Source organism: Lathyrus oleraceus, chromosome 2 (assembly GCF_024323335.1).
Source record: "Lathyrus oleraceus cultivar Zhongwan6 chromosome 2, CAAS_Psat_ZW6_1.0, whole genome shotgun sequence".
NCBI classification, from domain to species: Eukaryota; Viridiplantae; Streptophyta; class Magnoliopsida; order Fabales; family Fabaceae; genus Lathyrus; species Lathyrus oleraceus.
In genome coordinates this window covers 262653264-262676196 of record NC_066580.1, presented here as the reverse complement: position 1 = coordinate 262676196, position 22933 = coordinate 262653264, and positions in this window count along the sequence as shown.

Sequence of the window (22933 nt, the reverse complement as noted above, 5' to 3'; positions counted from 1 at the left end):
AGAGAGTTAGAGATACTTCATTCATGTCCAAACAAGTTTCATTTGACATTTCAAACATCAAGAATGAAGAAAATAAAGTCAGATGGAAACTTTCCAAAAATAGAAAGTGACTTGTAATTGAAAACTGCCAAAAATGGAAAGTTTTTCTCCTCAAAATTACGTGTCCAAAAATGTTTCAAATGAAATTTTGTTCAACATGGAAGTTGTAGATCTTGCTCTCACCTTTCCAAAAAGTCCAAGAACATGAATTTCTCATGTGTGGTTGGCAAGATATGGATTGATCATTGTCCAAAAAAGTTGATTTTTAAAGTGGCATAACTCTTGAACCAAAAGGCCAATTCATGTGGTTCTTTTTTGAGCAAACTCCATTTGACATGTACTATCATGATCCATTATCACATTTCATGACAACTCATCACATAAAAAGTGCATTTTTCAAGTGGACTTAATTTAAAAAGTGGAGGGAAAAAGTGCATTTTGAGAAATATTCATTATTTTCACTCCATTCCTTTTGCACTAGCTCACATATGCTATTTGTAACTTGCTCAAACCAGAAAATTCCACTGTTGCATTGGTTTTACATGAGTGAGGGTGAATTACTAATTGGTCATTTAGCATGAAACTTGCATTTCACTAATCCATTCCATTAGCACTAATCATGTTTACTAACATCATTAACATAACATATATAACCTAAATTGTAACTGTTTTCTGATTAGCAATAACAGAATTCAGATCTAGATCTAGAAATCACAAAAACCTCTTCACTTTCTCTCTCACTTTTTTTTCAAAAGTCTCCAAAAACCTTGCTTAATTCTTCATTGATTCGTCACCTCCAAGCATTGTAGAAGCTAATTGAAGCAAGGATTCATCATTTCCAAGCCAAATTTTGGACTGTTAAAGTGAGGTGCAACAATGGCAATTCAAGATTTCATCAAGATCGTGCGTAATTGAGCAACAAGACTTGTTCCATTCACCTATACAAGAGTCATAGCGCATCTGTTTTGCAATTTCAAGGCCAAATACACGCGAATTCATCACTGTGCTCAAATCAAGGTGATTTTTCGAATCCAATAATTCTTGAAATTGATTGATGATTTGGATAGATCTTTCTTAGTAGAGAATTCTGCAATTCGTTTCACTAAATTTGGTTGAGAAATGAGAGAGTTATGATGATTTAAAGTTTCATGCATGTTTATGTTTTGATTCAATTCTCTTAAGTTATGAAGAATTAGGACAAAATGATGTTAGATTATGAATGTACGTTGCAAGACCTTTCTGATGATATAAAGTTTGTCCAATTTGGTGGAGATTTGTTCTTGAGCATATGAATGTATGAATGTCATGAAGAACATGAAGAACACTTGAAAAAATTTCCAGAAATGGCTTTTGATCCAAATTCCGCATTACTGTTCATACTGGAGTGTGTTTGGGCGCCACTTTTTCAAATTCGGACCTCGCTTCGATTCTCCACTAGAGCGCTTTCTCATTTGGCTTTTCCATTTATTTTTCATGTGCTTACAAGATTCTCATGCTTCCATTTCATGTTTTTTTATTTTTTCATGACATTAGAAAATTCATAACTCATTCAATTTTGTCCAAATAATGTGAGATTTTCTCCACCATGTTCATCATCATGTGCTGTATTTTTTGGTGATTTTTAATAATTTTGTGCTTGTGTAGGAAATTTAATTGCCTAAGGTTTACTTTCATGTGTCACTTGTTGCACCATGCTCACTCTTTCATTCATAAAATCTTGATGCTTCATTAGAAATTCATGAAATTTTTTGTACTTAAACTAGACTCATTCCTGGTCATTTTGATATGTGGTTTGTAATTTTTGAGTTCTTGGATTGAGAGATATGATATGATCTTTGTAGGTGTTACATTTTGTGCCATACCATTCCTTGTGCATCTTCTTGATTTTATTTGCTATGCTTATTGAACTTGAATTGAGCTGGATTTTTGCATGAGGATACTTGTGAATGTTAAGAATGCATCTGAATTTTTTCTGGAACTTTTGAATCCATTTCCTATTTGATTGGGATTTTATTTGCTGTTAAGCCATTTGTGAACTTTTTGTGAGACATGTTTGTATTTGATTTGTGAAATTCTGGTTATTAATTGGATGGATTTGAAATTTGGCATGAGTGATATAGACATGTTTAACTTCATTTTGGCTTTGGTGTGGTTCAGTTATCATGTGTCTTCACTGTTTTATGATCATTTGAAGTTGATGCATGTTTTGTGGCCTTGGTTGAGCTTGCTTTTGCATACCATGATTTAGTGAATTTAATTTCCATACTTCCTCTTATCCAACTGTCATGAAATTTGGTATGTTGCTCATTGAATGTGTTCTGTTTGAGCTTGAATTTGCTTAGAATTTATTGAGCTGTTTTGGTATTGATATGATTGTGATCATTCTGTTTGCTCCAATGTGATTCCAAAGTGCATAGTTTGACATGTTTTGTTCATAAAATAGATTTGGTGCATAGTTTTGATGTGAGACCAATTGGATTCTTTTCTTGCTTGATTAATCTTGGTTTTGATCAATTTTCACTTGCTGTTTTAAATTTTTCATCTCCTTTGGACCCTAGGCTTGTCCTAGTGGTCTTGTTTCTCATGTTTGGATGTGATTTTCAGGTTGAAGAAGCAAATGCTTTAAGGAGATTAATTCAAGTTGATTGAGTTTGGTTTATATGCTTGTTATGAACTAACTTGGTTTATTTTGTAGGATGCTTGGCTCACTTGAGTTGATTGTGCTTTGCATAGTGCATTGTCTAATTATACATTGTCTGTTGATTCTTATCTTGTCTGTTTTGACTCTGTGATTGGTATACTGACTGAATTAGATTGATTTCAGGTACTTTAGTCGCTAACAGTTCATCTTTGAACTTGCTTTGTGCTGCTACTTGGTTGTATAAACCAATTGAGGTAGAATTTCTTTTCTCCATGTAGTCTGGAAGACCTGGCCTGTTACTTGGCCAGGCACCTGTCTGAAGTCCTCCTTAAGAGGCAATGCCTGTGATTGTTTATTTTTGTCCCCAAGCAGGAAAAGACCTTGATTAAGGCAATTGGCAGACATAAGAGGTGTGTAGTCCACCTCCTGCTATTCTGTTGAGTCGTCCCTTGGCTCACATCACATGTTGATGCCTTGTGGATCCTAACCCAAGATCTTGTACAGTTGTACAGTTGAGTCAGTGTCATAAGTGTAGAAGGGTTCCCACTTTCTGGACCCACACTTCTTTGTCTGAAGCTCTCCCTGGCCAGGGATAAGAGCTGTGAGGCACACCCTTCACTTCCATTTCATCTGGCTTCACCCTGACTCTCAATGTCAGGGTTAAGAGCTAACATCACCTGACACAGTTGTGTTGCTTTTGCAACTTAACCCTTGATTGAGCCCACCTTGTCTGGATATAGTGTGTGCTAATTGCGAATGTTTGCTTTGTTTTGATTATGCTAGCATGCTCTGCTTTACCTGTTTAGGATTAGCTTGTTGCCTGTGCAAGTTAGGATAGAAACCTTAACTTAGGGCAATGATGCATGATAACATCTAGGCTCGAGTACAGCTCCCTAGTAGTGTGTCTCCCTTTGTATCTGGTTAGAATTTCTTTCCCGTTCAGGGGAACTACGTCGCCCTGATCCTCATACCAGATGAGGTACGTAGGCAGGAGACCGTGCGAGGTCTCTCCGGGCACCCTTTTCTTTTTTTGAGTGTGTTGTGCTTGACAGCTATCAGGCTCGAGTTCCCGACTCCCTGTTAGTCTGTGTGTTCACCCTTTTCTTTTTTAGTGTGTTTTGCTTGACAGCTATCAGGCTCGAGTTCCCGACTCCCTGCTAGTCTGTGTGTTCACCCTTCTTGGTGTTTGCTTGACAGTTGCTAGGCTCGAGTTCCCGACTCCTTAGTAACTTGTTGTTTGTTTCTTCTTGTGTGTCAGGATATGGATGTAAGCCCAGTGATTGGCTGTCTGTACCCTGAGTGTGTTTGTTTGGTTCGGAAGCCGATGTAAGTCCAGCGATTGGCGTTCGGGTTCCATGTTTGCCTTGTGTGCGTTTTGTTTTATTTCGGCGTGCGTGAGCCGAACTACGGCGGCTCTGATTCTCGTTCCAGACGAGATACGTAGGCATAGGATGCGATATCCTAGCGAGCCCTCTCCCCTCTTCTCCCACCTGTGTGGTTTGTGTGTGTGATGTTTGTTTTAGTAACCTTTTCCTATCTTTTGAGCGTGGATCCCGTCGAGTACGACGGATGCGTAGGGGTGCTAATACCTTCCCTTCGTATAACCGACTCCCGTACCCTTTCTCTCTGGTCGCGAGACCATGCTTTTCCCAGGTTTACTCCGAGCGTTTCCTTTCCCTCTTTTGGGATAAATAACGCACGGTGGCGGCTCTGTTTGTTTTTGTTTTAGCCCGCCGGTTGTTTTTCGCGGATGCGACACTCACTATCTTTTTCCCTGCCAGGGTAATAGGAATAGAATTCTTTTGTTTCACTGAAACTCTGAATTTATAACCTGATTTTTGTGGACCTGTGGGCTCAAATGAGAGAGGCCCAAGTCCAAAAAATTTCTGTTATATTTTATTTTATTTATTTATTTACTTATTTATTTATTTATTTATTTATTTATTATTTATTTATTTATTTATTTATTTATTTATTTTATTTTTTTTAAACACGTGGGTTTCGCCTAGCGAGCATGACATTTCAAGAAATTCCTCTGAGCCTAGGTGATTCTAGTGGCTTTTCTTGGGACTCGCTAGGCGACCCATTCTGCTCGCCTAGCGAGCATGACAGCTCATGAACAAACTTTTGCTCCTTCAAGATTAACGTTTTGACTGACGAATAGACCCCATTTGAACCTGTTGGAGGTATCTCAAGACATTCCCTTGTGTTGACTGATCATCTAAATAGAACCCACAAAGTGTCTTGGATGATACTCAAGCTTCAAATAAAAGATATTAGTGACACATTTTTGTGCTTTTGGTTAGTAAACAAAAGTAAGAGAAACAATGATGTATAATTCAAGCATGCTTGGTGATCTCAAATCAATCACAAGGAGTCCCATCCAAAGGCAAAGGGAACTAAGATGCTAAAGATCCTTGAGGCAATGCAAATGCAATGTTATGATGCCATGAGGGATCTTAGGGTCAAAATTGGGGTCTTACAGATGCCCCTATTTAAGGTCATTCTAGCCGGAGAAGTGAAGGTTAAAATCTTCGTCTCGACGGGGTAGAATAGGCTTAAATAATAACAAAGAGACGAATTTTGGTCCCTAAGAGACCTCATGATGCAAATGTAGGTATGAAAAATGGTAGCACTCTGTGGAGATATGTGTCCACAAAAGCAAAGAAATCAGAAGCCACTGATAATCCATATGAGCAATTCACTCCATGGGACCAAGACCCTGGGGACTCTCCTGGGGATAGAAAAGGGATAAAAATGCGCGAGCAGGTCACGACTCAAAGCGTGGGGAACAGAATTCCATAGGGAAAAGATCCAATGGAAAGAATCGAGCTGACTCGAAGATGCATGTATTGGGGAATATGCCAATACAGCAAAAAACTATCCACAGCGGATACTTCGGATAAAATCTGGATGAAAACAATCCACTAAGGGACTTCGCTGGGGATGTCCACAAGGAAACTCCTGGGGAAGCAGCGGGACGAGGTATTACCGGTTACTGGGTAATAAGCTCAAGGAGACATGTGATCTGAACGCCAGGTATGAGGGTGAGAGATATAACATGCTCAGGAAGAGATGAATATCCAAGACCGGTATAAGGGTGAGAGATATCAAAACTTCAAAACGTCTAAGGAAAACCTAAAAGGTATACTTCAACTCAGGGATTCTGACTCCACAGGGGACAAAAAGTCATAATAGGGAGCAGAGAGGAAGGAACACCAGGGATACCGGTTACTGGGCATATAATAGGTGACCAACCAAGGCGTGAATTGGGGAATATTCCCAAAACACTCATCATCCAAAAGAGGGCTAAAAGCAAACTCGATTACAGGATGGATATTCGACTCCACAAAGGGGATACGAATCTTACTCAACTGGGGAAGAACAAAAGGCTTCAGACCCGAGAGTGCATGAGATATACTATCTATTACCGTCAAAACATAGATAATATACTCGCATGGACGATTATCCACAACCGGTTACTGGGTTAATAAAGGATAAATCGACCGAAAAGAAAAGGCATCGGGATACCGAAACTAGGTATATAATGATGACCAATTCAGGGGAGAAACAATCGTTACCAACAACGACAAGGTAGACGAGAGATGACTCGCTGGGGATAAATTGCGTAATCAGGGATATTATCCAAGTAGATGAGGGGATATCATCACCGAATATTGGATGAAGATAACTATCACCAATTAAAGATGAGCAAAAATAGTTACTCTGCAAAAAGGGAAGAAATAGGGTTTACAACTACCGGTATGAGGGTAGAGAAAGACAGACTCCGTCGGGGATAATAATTACTAATTATGGAGCAATTATTCATTTACCACGGGGAAACAGGAAAAGAGTCTCAAGAGACCGATCTAGGATCAAACTAGAGAGGCACACCAAATCAAGACTTGTCCCGGTGAGGATATAACTCAATGGGGAAAACCATCCCAGTATATGTGTTGGGAAGGAACAAAAACAATCAACATCCACGAGGATATAACCCGGTGGGGAATATGGAAGAAAGGATAGACGCTTTCTGCCTATGGAGCTGACTCTATATGGAGAGATCAGACACACACGTCTGCTTGGGGAAGTATATCTCCAAATAGCAGGAGACAGCAAACAACGATATATGGCAAAGAATGCAACATGAATATCTGAATGTTATAATTATGCATGAATATGCGTGGTTTATATATGATGTATGCTGACAGACAGACATATTTAACACAACCGGGTCCAGGAATCAACCACCCGGTACTACATCTCAAGAGAGAAATCCAAGTTCACCGGGGAGTATCCAATCTGCTGGGGATTAGAGATACCAGGAAGCAAAGAACTCTGCAAGGGATGAATCATCAATCATTCCAGCTGGGGACGAGAGTTATCACAGACAAGGTACACCATACCAACAACTCTACTGGGGAATCTATCCGAGGAGATAAAGGATTTATCGGGATCAACCACCAAATACCGCTCTTGCCCAAAGAGATCCAAGCTGTTGAGGAAGAAAGATTGCTACTCTGCTGAAGGGAAGAGAGGTGACTCTCAACAAGCAATCCACTTGGTAGGATAAACCACAAGGGGTTCCGGAGGGAGGAGATACAGTCATGCCAGGTATATGGACAAAAATCTTACCCTGTTGGGGATCATACCACCCTTGGGAGAGCATTGAGGATCTCCTAAGTATCCTTTCGTAATTGTGAATGTTCACTTTGTTTAAAAACAAATTATAAAAAATTTGATCGTTTAAAACAATGATATTTTCTTAATCAAAACATGCAAAACATTTGTTGAATAGAAACAGATAAGAGTGCCAATAATTGGATAAAAGGCTCAAATTTATTTGATAGAATGGTAGTCTGCGAATGGCAAGACTCCATAGATCTTTACAAATTTGAAATTTGTTATATATTGGAAAAGGGTTACATTGAACATAATGACCATTTCTCCACCAATTCTGAATCCGATGTATTTGAAGCTTTGGCTGATAATGAGCAAGGATCTCTGACGAACGACAGTTGTAGAACAAAGTCTTGTTAGGATGCAGTTACTTGCCAAATCCCTAATTTTTGCCTAGATTGCCCCAGGATGAGGTACTCAATCTAGCGGGATACCTATATTCATTTTTCATGTATCTAACTTTTGCCTGGATCGCGCTTTCGGGTTTTCAATCCACCGAGACGCTCATTTTTGCCTAAGTCGCCCTTTCGGGTTTTCAACTTAGCGAGCTATTCAGTTTTTTTTAGGCGAAGTATTTCTTGACTGCATCTGAATTCACAGGACGAGTGAAATCCTCCCCATCCATAGTTGTAAGTATCAAAGCACCGCCTGAAAAGGCTCTCTTAACAACATATGGACCTTCATAGTTTGGAGTCCACTTGCCCCTGGAATCGGGCGCGAAAGACAAGACTTTCTTGAGCACAAGGTCGCCTTCTCAGAACACACGAGGCTTGACCTTCTTATCAAAAGCTTTCTTCATTCGCTGCTGATATAACTGACCATGGCACATGGCAGTCAATCTCTTCTCTTCAATCAAGTTTAACTGGTCATAACGACTCTGAACCCATTCAGCATTAGTCAACTTGGCCTCCATCAAGACTCTCATTGATGGGATCTCCACCTCTACTAGGAGTACAACCTCCATGCCATAAACAAGAGAGAAAGGGGTTGCCCCTGTTGAAGTGCGGACAGATGTACGATAGCCATGCAAAGCGAATGGTAGCATCTCATGCCAATCTTTGTACGTAACAACCATCTTCTGGATAATTTTCTTGATATTCTTGTTAGCAGCTTCAACAGCCCCATTCATCTTGGGTCTGTACGGAGAAGAATTATGATGTGCAATCTTGAATTCACTACACAGCTCTTTCATCATCTTGTTATTCAAGTTAGATCCATTATCAGTAATGATCTTATCTGGCACACCATATCGGCATATGATTTGATTCTTGATAAACTTCACGACCACCTGCCTGGTCACATTTGCATACGACGCCGCTTCAACCCACTTGGTGAAGTAATCAATTGCTACGAGAATAAATCTGTGTCCATTGGATGCTTTCGGCTCTATCATGCCAATCATGTCAATTCCCCACATGGATAAAGGCCATGGTGATGAGATCACATTCAAAAGTGTCGGGGGAATATGAATCTTATCAGCATAAATCTGACACTTGTGGCATTTCTTCATAAATTTGCAGCAGTCAGACTCCATTGTCAGCCAATAGTAGCCTGCTCTCAACATCTTTCTAGCCATGGCATGTCCATTAGAATGAGTACCAAATGAACCCTCATGGACCTCAGTCATCAACAGGTCTGCTTCGTGTCTATCCACGCATCTGAGCAGAACCATGTCAAAATTTCTTTTGTAAAGCACTTCGCCATTGAGGTAGAAACTGCCTGACAATCTCCTCAAAGTCTTCTTATCTTTTACAGATGCCCCGGGCGGGTAAATCTGGCTCTGAAGGAAACACTTGATATCATAATACCACAGCTTATCATCTTTTACTTCTTCTACTGCAAATACATGAGTTGGTCTGTCCAAGCGCATCACGGTGATATTGGGGACTTCATTCCATAATTTAACCACAATCATTGAAGCAAACGTAGCAAGAGCATCTGCCATCCGATTCTCATCTCGAGAAATATGATGGAAGTCAACCTCAGTAAAGAACGTTGAAATGCTCCTCGCATAATCTCTGTATGGAATGAGGCCAGGCTGATTCGTTTCCCATTCACCCTTAATCTGATTAACAACGAGGGCCGAATCACCATATACATCAAGATGCTTGATCCTTAGATCAATACATTCCTCCAATCCCATAACACAGGCCTCATACTCAGCCATATTATTCGTGCATTTGAAAGTTAGCCTTGCTGTAAAAGGAATATGCGCGCCCTGAGGAGTAATAATCACGACCCCAATACCATTTCCATACTGATTTACAGCGCCATCAAACACCATACTCCATCTGGAACCAGGCTCTGGCCCTTCATCAAGTGTAGGCTCATCGCAATCTTTTACTTTCAAATACAGAATTTCCTCATCCGGGAAGTCATACTGAACTGACTGATAATCTTCAATAGGCTGATGTGCCAAATGGTCAGCCAAGATACTACCTTTAATAGCCTTCTGAGCTCGATACTCAATATCACACTCAGATAACAACATCTGCCAACGGGAAATCCTCCCTGTTAAAGCAGGCTTCTCGAAGATGTACTTGATTGGATCCATTCTGGATATCAACCAAGTCGTATGATTTATCATATACTGGCGTAAGCGCTTAGCAGCCCAAGCCAAAGCACAGCATGTCCTTTCAAGCATTGAGTATCGAGACTCACAATCAGTGAACTTCTTACTCAAGTAGTAGATAGCATACTCTTTCTTCCCTGATTCATCTTGCTGGCCAAGGACACGACCCATAGAATCTTCAAGAACAGTCAGATACATGATCAATGGTCTCCCTTCCACGGGCGGAGACAGAATCGAAGGCTCAGACAGATATTCTTTAATACTGTCGAAAGCTTTCTGGCAATCCTCGGTCCAATCATGGGACTGATCTTTCCGGAGGAGCTTGAATATTGGCGCACATGTGGCAGTCATGTGGGATATGAATCTGGAAATGTAATTCAAGCGGCCAAGAAAGCCTCGGACTTGCTTCTCAGTTTTGGGCGTAGGCATCTCTCGTATTTCTTTGACCTTTGCAGGGTCAACCTCAATACCTTTCTCACTGACGATAAAGCCCAATAACTTGCCAGAACGGACTCCAAATGTACACTTGTTGGGATTCAGGCGAAGCTTAAACTTCCTCAGACGCTGAAAAAGCTTCAACAGGTGCTCTACATGTTCAACTTCCGTTCTCGACTTAGCAATCATATCATCAACATACACCTCAATCTCTTTATGCATCATATCATGAAACAAGGTAGTCATAGCTCGTTGATACGTGGCTCCGGCGTTCTTCAAACCGAAGGGCATCACTCGATAACAGAATGTTCCCCAAGGTGTCATGAATGTTGTTTTCTCCATATCCTCGGGTGCCATTTTAATCTGATTATATCCGGAAAATCCATCCATAAACGAGAAGACCTTGAATTTAGTTGTATTATCTACCAACATATTAATATGTGGTAGAGGGAAATCATCTTTCGGACTAGCTTTATTCAAGTCTCTATAGTCCACACACATCCGGACTTTTCCATCTTTCTTAGGCACGGGCACAATATTGGCCACCCATTGAGGGTATATGGAAGTCACCAGGAACCCCGCATCAATTTTCTTTTGAACTTCCTCTTTGATCTTCACTTCCATACCAGGATGAGTTCTTCTGAGCTTCTGCTTCACAGGCACGCACTCAGGCTTTAAAGGTAGGAAATGTTGCACAATATCAGTATCTAGACCAGGCATGTCTTCATATGACCAGGCAAAGACGTCAACATATTCTCGTAGCAACTTAATCAACCCCTTCTTAACAGATTCCTCCAGGAGTGCCCCAATCTTTACCTCTCGCACACAATCTTCAGACCCCAAGTTGACTGTTTCCAGATTCTCAAGATGCGGCTTAATGATCTTCTCTTCATGCTCAAGTAGCCGGGTGATCTCATCAGGAATCTCTTCAACATCATCTTCCTCTGCCTCTAATACAGGGAATTCAAAATTGGGAGATGGTGTTGGGTCATTATGTTCAACGGGTTTAGAAATCAACCTGTATAATGATTTTGGATATGAAAAGCTTTTAGAAATCAAACAGGGCAAATCATTATGCATATGAAAAAGATCGATTTTATTCTATTTTTTTAGGGTTTTATGTGATCACCAATTTCATGCAAAAGCAAAAAGGGAAAATAAATGGAAAAACAAACATTTAACATGAATTTATTGAATGAAAATATCATTGTATTTATGCGCCATCAATGTCATCACTCCTCCTTTTGGCATGGGAGAAGGGTTTTTAAATAAAGTGATCATTACGTTGACTTATGGACAACTGTTGGAATATCCACAACGACCCAATTGTTGCAGACCCCTCCAGGGATGATGAAATTGCCAGAATCCTTTATATCTTCTTCTAAAACGGCAACAGCCTCCTCATTTAGACCAGTGTGGATGAAACCTCCACTCTTGAATAACCCTTGCTTGTTGAAAGTACCAGAAGAAAAACCTATGCCAGCCCGGGACTCGTTGTCTTCTAACTCAATCATTTTTCCTAAACCAGTGGTTGCACCACACTCGATGGCCAACTTTGCATCTTTGTAGGAAGCAAATGAAGGAGTTCTTTTCTTAACAGGCTCAGCTATAGATAAAGCTTGGAAAGGAGTTCCAACTTCAACCTCAGGATCTATATAAGAGAAGGAAGACAAATGGCTAACCAGGAGAGCCCTTTCTCCCCCTACCACCACCAGCTTCTTGTTTTTCACGAATTTCAATTTCTGGTGTAGGATGGATGTCACGGCGCCTGCCTCGTGAATCCATGGTCTACCTAAGAGACAATTATACGATGGGTGAATGTCCATAACCTGGAAGGTAATCTGAAAATCACTTGGTCCAATCTTGATTGGGAGATCAACTTCCCCAATCACAGTTTTGCGAGACCCATCGAAAGCCTTCACAACCACTCCACTCTGCCTCATGGGAGGCCCTTGATATGATAGCTTTGAGAGAGTGGACTTTGGCAATACGTTCAATGATGACCCAGTGTCCACCAGCACATTGGACATGGCGTCGTCTTTGCAATTCATAGATATGTGTAAAGCCAAGTTGTGGTCTCTTCCCTCCTCAGGGAGATCAGAGTCACAAAAGCTCAGGTTGTTACAAGCAGTAATGTTTGCAACAATGCTATCGAATTGCTCCAAAGTGACATCGTGTTCCACATATGCCACATCCAACACCTTCTGCAGAGCCTCTCGGTGTGGTTTTGAATTTAAGAGTAAGGATAACACAGTAATTTTGGATGGCGTTTGTAGAAGTTGGTCTACAACATTGTACTCGCTCCTTTTGATGAGTCTCAGCATCTCATCATAGTCTTCTTTCACATTGCCACTCGGGCCAACAGAAGTAGGAGTTTTCAGTACGGAGGAGGGCTTAACAGCAAGTTCCAGATTCGGAGAATTCACAACGTTCCCAATCGGGCGTTCAACAAAATCAGCATTAATTTGAGGCTTCGGCAGTGCTGAAAATACACGGCCACTACGGGTCAAACTGCTAACATCGGCAATATTCAAGACAGAAGAAGAGGGCAAGGACACCTCTTTCCCATTCTCTACTGCTACGGCGTTGTAGCGATAGGGAACTGCCTTTTCAGAGGAGATAGGCACAGGACCAGCAGGCTTAATGATCAGAGCGGGAGAAGCCTTCTGCTTGCTACCATTGTACTTGATGATAACAGGCTCGGGTATCCGGAACACTGGGGAGATCACATTGACCTCAGGCTCATTTTCATCAACATTCTTATTTTGAAGGATCTCAATGACTCCTTCGTCCAGCATTTCCTTAACATCCTTGCGCACCTGGCAACAACCCAATTGGTTAACAGAGCAGACTCGGCATCTATCATGGTCATGCTCATAATGATTGTAGTCACACAACAAACAATGCATCTGGACCAGAGACTGTTGAATATGACTGACATATTTGACCTTGTATTTTCCAGGGCAACCCTGGACCATGTTGACAGATTTCCCATGTTCGGGCAATGGGTTCTTCTTCACATTAGGGCCTACGTCCTCAAAACATAGAATACCACACCTCACAAGGTCTTGAACCTTGGTCTTCAAAGGGTAACAATTCTCCACGTCGTGGCCGGGAGCACCAGAATGGTAAACACAATATAACTCAGGCTTATACCACCACTGGGGGTTAGTAGGTATAGCCGGTGGGTCTCTCGGAGTAATCAGTTTCCTTTCTATCAAAGAGGGATATAACTCTGCGTACGTCATAGGAATAGGATCGAAGGTGGCCCTTTTCCTCTCGTAACTCGTGCTGGTTTGATTACTATTTTGAGGCTGGTAAGCCTGCTGCTGCGGTCGGTGCTGTTGTTGCTGATATTATGGATGTGGTTGCTGATTGTTACTATGTTGCTGATACTGTTGATTGTCTCTGAAAACAGGTGCTATATGAGCCACCTGGTGCTGGTTACTGGCGGGACGCACAGTATTCCTCCTCACAGAGGGTCTTCTTGGTTTCTCATGGGAGATCACAGCATGTGCCTCTCCATCTTTCTTCTTTGCAAACGCCCCATAACGTTTGGCAGAAGAGCCTTCTTCTCTGGTTAACCGTCCTTCACGGACCCCTTCTTCTAGACACATCCCCATATTCACCATCTCGGTGAAGTCAGAAGGAGCGCTAGCAATCATCCGCTCATAATAAAAAGAACTTAAAGTCTTCAAAAAGATCTTAGTCATCTCTTTCTATTCTAGCGGAGGCACGATCTGTGCTGCCACCTCTCGCCACCTCTGGGCGTACTCCTTAAATGTTTCTTTATCCTTCTGGGACATGGCTCTCAATTGATCTCTATCGGGAGCCATATCCACGTTGTACTTGTACTGCTTGACGAAGGCTTCGCCGATATCATTGAAGGATCAGATGTTCGTGCTGTCTAAACCCATGTACCAACGCAAAGCGGCACCGGACAGACTGTCCTGAAAGTAGTGGATGAGTAGTTGGTCATTATCGGTTTAAGTCGACATCTTCCTGGCATACATGACCAGGTGGCTGAGAGGACAAGTATTTCCTTTGTACTTTTCAAAATCAGGGACCTTGAATTTCACAAGGATCTTCACATTTGGAACCAAGCAGAGTTTGGCAGCAAACTTGCCGAAAAGATCCTTCCCTCTGAGAGTTTTCAATTCCTTGCGAAGCTCAAGAAATTGATCGTTCATAGCATCCATCTTCTCATAAACATCTGGACCCTCAAACGGCTCAGAATGACAGATGGTGTCGTCTACCCTGGGCAAAGTATGCACGACAGGAGGAGGAACGGCAAGGACCGGGCTAGATGCCGGCAGAGAAGCAAAAGTAGGAACAGGACCCTCATGCATGAAATTGGGAGGCATCCCCCACGGGAACCCGGTTGGCATGGCTGTTGGAACAAAGTGTGCACTGGCAGCGGGCACAATAGAGGAGACAATCTCGGAGATAACTGTCCTCTGGGGAGGAGTTAAAGGTGTCGGAGAAGACTGGCTTTGGGCAGCCATGAGTGACTCCATTAGGGCAGTCAATCTGGCCACTTCCTCTTTCAGCTCGCGGTTCTCTTGCTCTAAGTGATCCATCAGTCTTGAAATGTTGGCTCTAGTGTAGTACTGGTGAGTCAGCTTGTCTTCAAAATAAATGAAGGACACAGAGTCAGACCACAGGGCAAGGGACCGGAAACAAAACCTGCTTATGCATATGATGCATGCAATGTTTGTGCATATGATTTGTTTTTTATTTCAAAGGAACTTTAGAGTTTTATTTGCAAATTCTGAAAATATTAAGCATTTTATCACATATGGAAATATCTCATCAAATAATATCAGGGAAAAGAAGTGCAGCATCGTCAATCATATACAAGAGAAAAGGAACATAATCGTCTTATGGATCCCTAGAAACAATCATCTAAAGCTCGGGACACAGGAAGATAAGATGCGCGAAGCCTCTTCACCTCCCTCTCGTAGGCTGCCTCCATATCGGTCTTCTCTTTGGCGAGTCGATCATACCTCCTCTTCCAGAACTTAGAAGACTGAGGAAGTAGAGAAGTCCATACATCATCATGGTCATCAATAACCTGATGCTCAAGAAACTCAATCAACGCATCCTTCTCCTTAATCTGCTGAAGCAACTCTTCACTTTCACGGATCCAGGCACGTGAACAATCTTCGTCTCTCAACTCCTCTACTCCTTGATTAGGGAGGGTTGAAGGCCCAGCCATAATCATAGGTGTAGGTCTCGGATACTCGTAAGGCATGAGATACTCAGACGCCCTCTTCCTAACCCAAACAGTGTAAGGCTCCAAAGCGATGCAATTCTTAGGACCGAACTCTTTCCTTCCTTTCCTATTAATCTTGCGCCAAACGCGGACCATCCTAGCTTTCAAGTTTTGGGGATCTTTACCATCCTGAAAGAATACACCCTCTAACAAAATGTTATTGGGTTTATCCTTTAAGGGGAACCCAAGCTGCCGACATGCCAAAACAGGATTGTAGTTAATCCCACCACATGTACCAAGAAGAGGTACATTGGAGAATTCTCCACAAGAGTCAATAATACGCACACCATCATACACATGGTTATACCAAGAGATATAATCATTAGTGAGAGACGTAAGTCTCGTAGACCACCGTAGACATTCCTTGTTCTCCTTGAAAGCGACCGTCTGAGGTAAGTGAGAAATAAACCACTTATACAACAGAGGCAAACAACACACAATGGTGCCACCATCCTTTGCATTCCTCATATGCAAAGAGAAGTAGGTATCACCCAACAGAGTCGGAACGGGATTAAGAGTAGAGAAAATCCTAATAGCGTTCACATCCACAAACTTGTCGATGTTGGGGAATAACACTAGCCGATAGATGAGAAGTACAAATATGGCTTCAAAAGCGTCCTCACTCATGGCCTTCCCATACATAGTAGCTTGAGCAATGAGGAACTGAGAAGGGAGACCTTGAATTCCTCCTTTGGTAGTCATATGAGCATCAACCAGAGATTCATCTATGTGTAACATGTCTGCTATCTCTTGAGAATTGGGAACCCTTTCCAAGCCACTGAACGACAACTGATCCAGAACAGGTATACCCACAAGATAAGCATACTCCTCAAGTGTAGGCAAAAGCTGAAAGTCCAGAAACGTGAAGAAACGGTACAAGGGATCATAAAACTGCACCAATACACTCATCAATCCTTCATCCACCTGAGTAGTCAGAAGAGGAAGAAGCTTCCTAAAGCGAGCCTTGAAACCCAAGGGATCTAATACATAGGATGTCAAATTCCTTAACTCTTTCAAATCTGGCTGTCTGAAACTGTACTTCTTTGTATTCCTTCTTTGTCTTTCCATGTCTGAAAATTTTGCAAATAAACCCCTTAAGTTCCTTGAAAATTTCTTTTATTATTGATGATATGGATGCAAATGAGTGCATGAATGCATGAATGCAACAATCACACTCAAGGATCAAGCAAAGCACACCAAACAAAGGTCATGGGATGGATCATATTATCCTTAATATCAATCATCCATTTTGGTGGATTATGGTTTACACCTTATCAACACCCAAGTTCCATTGATATTAAGGTTGTATGAACGGATCAACCATGAATCAAGGGTTTGTTGCAAATCACGAGCATGGAGTCTCGGTTAAGAACCACCCAAAGGGAATGTACTAGGGTTTAAACCTGCCAAACATGTTCTACAAGAGGTTCCCATAGTCATTATCCCATTTTTCGGATATTATCGGAGAAACGACTACTCGTATTCCAAAAATATTCTCAAGAGAGACTCTTATGAGTGTAGTATCGCGTAACAATCGTATCAAATCTTACACTTGAACGACTTTCGCACTACATCCTAAAAATAGGCCAAGATGGGCTTGGTAAACTAAGGTCCTTGGCTTCTAAGGTCTATATTGGAAGGAGTAATGTCTAACCACAACTTACTTGTGTGACATTATTGATCCCAACATGACCTCCACCAAGTGAATGGACGTGCAAGTCAACTTGCTAAGGAATAACTCCACACAAGTCAACAAGACTACGTCATTCTCCTATCCTAAGTGCACTCGAGTCCGGGTATAGAACTCATCTCACAAAGATCACCAAGCATACAAGGAATTAATATCAAGCAAATCAATCATTACATACAATACAGTAATCCCAAATTGCACAAAAATATGTCACAAAACAATACAATACAACAAGCATGAAAAGTTGGCAAAACCCACTAGGCAAATCCCCAGCAGAGTCGCCACTTTTCTGTAGCGGGGTATTCGTTACCATTGGAGATATTGACTAAATCCAAGGTAAACCATACAAGTCGAGTCGCCATCGCACTTCTATTTATCCAAAGGAATGGTTAGAAAGCGAATAAAAACCTAATAGTTTCAACAAAAACTAATAAAAGAAACAGAGATCTGGGTAAGGGGGTTGGTTATGCAATGGGAAGGTGTTAGGCACCCAAAACATCCTAGGTACTCCTAGGGAGCCCTTTTCGTACTTGTTGTAAGGTAGTTTGTCTTGTGAAAATTTTATTTGTGCAAACATGATTGAAGAGATGAGAAGAGAATGTACAAGTTATTTACATTTTGTGTTTGGATGGATAAACCCATTGCCTACGTACCATCTTATAAAAAGATTAGGATCAAAACCTCGTAGTTCGGGGTAAAAATCTCAAAACAAATTGGTGAATTGATTGGTCCAAAAGCCTTAAGGTCTTTTGTTATCAAAGGGAGAAAACTCAACCAAACCACAAATCCACCATGTGAGGATAGCTTCAACATGCTAGTGAGGGGTTAACCCTATAATAAGCATGGAAGACTCATTGTCCATCACTAAGGATATAGGTGAGTATTACATCTACCACAAGGATAACTCAAACCTAATAGCTAGAGGCTATGGAAAATTTTGATTAAGAAAGTGGCCATTGGAACCACAAAAGGGAAATTTGAATGGGTTATATTTACCAACTAGAAGTATATACAAAAGTAGTCAAAGTTGACTTAAAGATTCAATTCAAAATGAGTGTTATGAAAAGAAAGTTTGAAAATCAAAAGCATAAGGCTTAGGTTTCTAATGTTGAAAACAAAGGTTAAATGTTTGCACAAAAAGGGTTTTGGCTTGGGTTAGAGTGGAGAGATGAAGAAGAAGGGCTAAGTCCTAAGGAAAACAAAAAGATGAGGGATAAGAAATGAAACCACGCTAGGAGTTCCTCTCTTGAGATCATATTGATGATCCAAGTAGCTCTCATCCTTTGGAATAAGCAAGCACAAAGTATAAGCAATCAAAAAAGTCTCATAAGAGATCCTCAATGTATCTTGTATCTTCCACTTGGATGAACATGGTGATGATCCTCCAATTAAGCTCAAATGGAAACTCCTAGTTCAAGAGCACACACATCAAAAGTTCCATGGGGTAAAACACTCTCCTAACCAGAGACCAGGGAAACAACAAACTAATAGGGAGATTAAGACTCGAGCCTAATAGTTGTCATGCAATCAACATCCCTAAGTTGAGGTCTCTAACAAGAACTTAACTCACAAGTAAACAAACATCACACACTATATCCATACAAGAGGCTCAAACAATGGGTGGGCTTTAGTCAAGAGGGGTCATGTCAACCTCGACAAACAAGCCAAACTGTAAAGGGTAATCTGTAGCTCTTAACCACTAACATTAAACGTTAGGGTGAAGCTGATCAAATCGGTAATGAGGATGAGACCTCATGCTCTTAACCCTGGCCAGGGTGAGCTCATGACAAAGAAAGCATGGGGATCCAGAAAGTGGGATCCTTTTCCACTTGACAGACTCTGGACAAAGATCTGAGGCACATGTTCAGAAGCATCAGCGCGTAGTGCGAGCATAAAGAACGACACACTGAATAACAGGGGATTGGCTACTAATCCCTTTTATCCGTCAATTGCCTCTTCTCTTGGAGGTCTTATCAAATATAACACATGCCTCTTCTTGGAGGTCTTTGAGCATAATTTTAAACAAACACAAACAGAGCCTCTGAAGGGGACTTGCCAGCAAAATTCCTTCCAAAAAGGTGACAGGACTTCAGACTACATGAAGTAAGAAGCTAACTACCTGAGTGGTGTGTCAACCACAATCCAAAGCTTAAGCAAGAGCTAAAGCAAGCAAGCAACTAAGGTACCTGGAAATGAAGACCTCTGAAACCGCGATCTCTCAAGCTCTATTGCTCCAGATCAACCTCCTTGAACTTCCTTTGAAGCTTTGTGCAAAAAGCAATGGCTGAAACCACTTGAATATGCTTCAATTTCCAAATTCCATCAACATGAGAATGTACATGAACTGCTCGAATTCTTGAGGTATGGCACCAAACAATGAATGATTCTTGATCAGTGAAGCATGAGGATCAAGAATATGTAATAATATTTGAGGCTTGTGTGGAGAAAAATCAAATTCGATTGAGAGAAAATTTTGGAGAGACTCTTGAATTCTATATCTGAAATGGTTGTTATGGCAGTTATGATTAGGGTTTTCCTATTTATATTCCTTGTTAATGACACTATTAACCACATTAGCCTTGTACTAATCATGATTAGTGAGTTATGAAGCCAATTGCAAAAAATGAAAATTAAGCTCCCATGGCCATAATGCACGTGTGATCTCCCATGCTAGGGCTTTAATTCACTCAAGAACAACCAAGGGTCAGGATTTGAGGATTATTTTGCTTACATCTCAAGCCAAAAATGAATGGTGAAGATTTACTTCAAAATGAACATGTGTGAAATAATGAACATTTGACCATGATTCCTTTTCACAATTGAGCCAAATGATGTTACTTTGAGATGCCTTGAACATGAGAAGCACTTTGCAAAAAGAATGAACCAATTTGAAGCATTACATCAAAAGTTATGCCATTTTGAATTTCCATGCACACTTTGTGATCAAATGACCATAACTTCTCAACCATTCATCATATGGACATGAATTAGGACTTTTTGGAAAGGGGAGACAAAAATCTACAACTTTTGTGTTCACAAATCCATTTGAAACTTCTTTGACATTGACAAGTCAAGTTGAAAGTGGACCAAAACTTGCCAAATTTGGAAACTTTGAATTATAGGTCATTTTCCATTTTTAGTAACTTTTGCCATGACCTTTGAATCTTCAAGATGGATGTTTAGAATGATGAATAGACCCCATTTGAACATGATTGAGGTGTCTCAACTCATTTCCCCACCTCATAGCCCTCAGTTGACTGCACATTTGACTTTTGGTCCTCAGATGACCTTGAAATGTCTTGATTAACTTGAGCCTCTACCACTTGGTGAAATTGCTTCAAAATGAAACCCTAGCTCATGTAAGCTCCTTATAATAATCATGTGATCCTCATCCCAATAAAATACCTCATCTCTTGCACAAGGGATCTTCTTGAAGCTCTTGACCTGGTGATTGCTTAAGCTACAAACAAAAGATGTTAGTGACATATTTTTGTGCTTTTGGTTAGTAAATAAAACAAGAAAAGTAATGATATACAATTCAAGCATGCTTGGTGATCTCAAACCACTCACAAGAGATCCCTACCTAAAGGGAAAGGGAGCCAAGATGCTCAATGATCCTTGAGGCTATGCAATGCAATGTTATGATGCCATGAGGGATCTTAGGGACAAAATTGGGGTCTTACACATACCATTATAATTGTTTATATTAATGTCATTTTCACTTTGTCCATTTGGACCATATTGTGTGATATATCTTGCTTGTGTATATTTTGTTTGTTTGTGTGGTCTTTGACCATTAATGTACATAATAACAACGAAAACTCTAAAATACTTTTGTGTGGACTGTTGACTTGATCTTGGACAATTGGACTTAGAATTTAAGCAACACTCATATGCTAAAGGATTTGGCCAATGCCAATCTTCATGTAACCACGTGCTTGCAATTTGAAACTTCATCTGATACATCATTGAAGAAACATTTGAGTTCATCTGCAACATGATCATTGTGAAGCTGTTATTTTAAACCTATGACTTGTGGAATTCATCTGTTACATGAGCAAATTTGAAGGAGATCATGGAGTGGCTAAAGCTTGGATGGGGCTATTTTATTTGATGCCTTGCTCTTCAAGTTAATATTGTATGAATTGTTTGTTGCTTGATTCTAATATCCAAGGGAATTTGGGGTTTCTATATGGCATTCTTGCCTATTGGATTGCTTCTCATCGGTCAGATCTTTTCAACTATTAACTTTTAAATTTGTGCTTAGGATTAGTCTCTTCATATCCACCCCATCTCTTTCATTTCAAAATCTCTTCCTCCTTTTAAAACTTATTTGTTTGAAGTTGTCATTTTCTAAACTTAGACCACTTTGCAAACTAGAAACTTTGGCCTTATGCCATTGCATTTTAAACTTCTTTTCTTAAATCAAACTTGTGAATATACTTAACTATACTTGACTTAAAATTTTCAAAATTCAAAAAGAATTAACTCATTCAAACCATTTTCTAGGCTCTTGTGCCTTTCAAACTTAATTTTTAATTAAAAGCAATGCATCCACTTTGAAATTTGTATCACGAACTACTAGGTTTTTATCCCTCATTTTTATGTTGGTACGTAGGCACAAGTCCGAAGGTCTTGTCAAACACAAAAATATAATTAATGAATTCTTTTCCCATCCCCCCAATCTATTTGTTTATAAACATCACTTTGTCCAAAATACAAATGCACACAAGAAAGGGCTCCCTAGTAGGGGTGTGCAAAAAAAATTGGTTCTTCATAACCAAATTGGTATCCAAATTGTTCCACATTTAAAAAACCAGACCAAATACTAAAATAAAAATTTGGGAATCGATTTTGTTATCCAAATATAAACCATTACCCATTATAAAAATTTGGTTTTGTTATTGGGTATCCAAATTTTACGATGCGTTAAATTTTTATGTTTGTCTGTTTTCATGTTTTATCGCATTATAAATCAATTTTATATTTTAAATTTTTGTAAATTTCATAAAAAAAATATTTTAAAAATAAAATTCAGAATTCTTTTTTCTTTTCACGAAAAAAATATTATATTCGGAATTTTTATTTCGAAAAAATTATATTTGATATTTTTTTCAAATAAAATATTTTCTTCTAAATAAAAAATATTTTTTATCAAAAATATTTTTTATTTTTTTCGTTGAAATAAAATTAGATTTTTTTATATAAGTTTTTTTAATTCTCAAAAAGGTTATTTTTTCAAATTTTCAGAATAAAAAAAACTTTTATTTTTAGGAAAAATTATAATAATAATTTTTTATAATTTCAGAATAAAAATTATTTTTTATTTTCAAATTTTTTATTTTCGATTTACATTTTTTTTAAAATAAATTTTTTCCAGTTATTTTTATTTTTAGGATAATGTTTTTTCTAAGTTTATTTTTTCATTTTCAAAATATAATTTTATTATTTTCAATTTTATATATATATATATATATATATATATATATATATATATATATATATATATATATATATATATATATATATATATATATATATATATATATATATATATATATATATATATATATATATATATATATATTATAGGTTATTAAT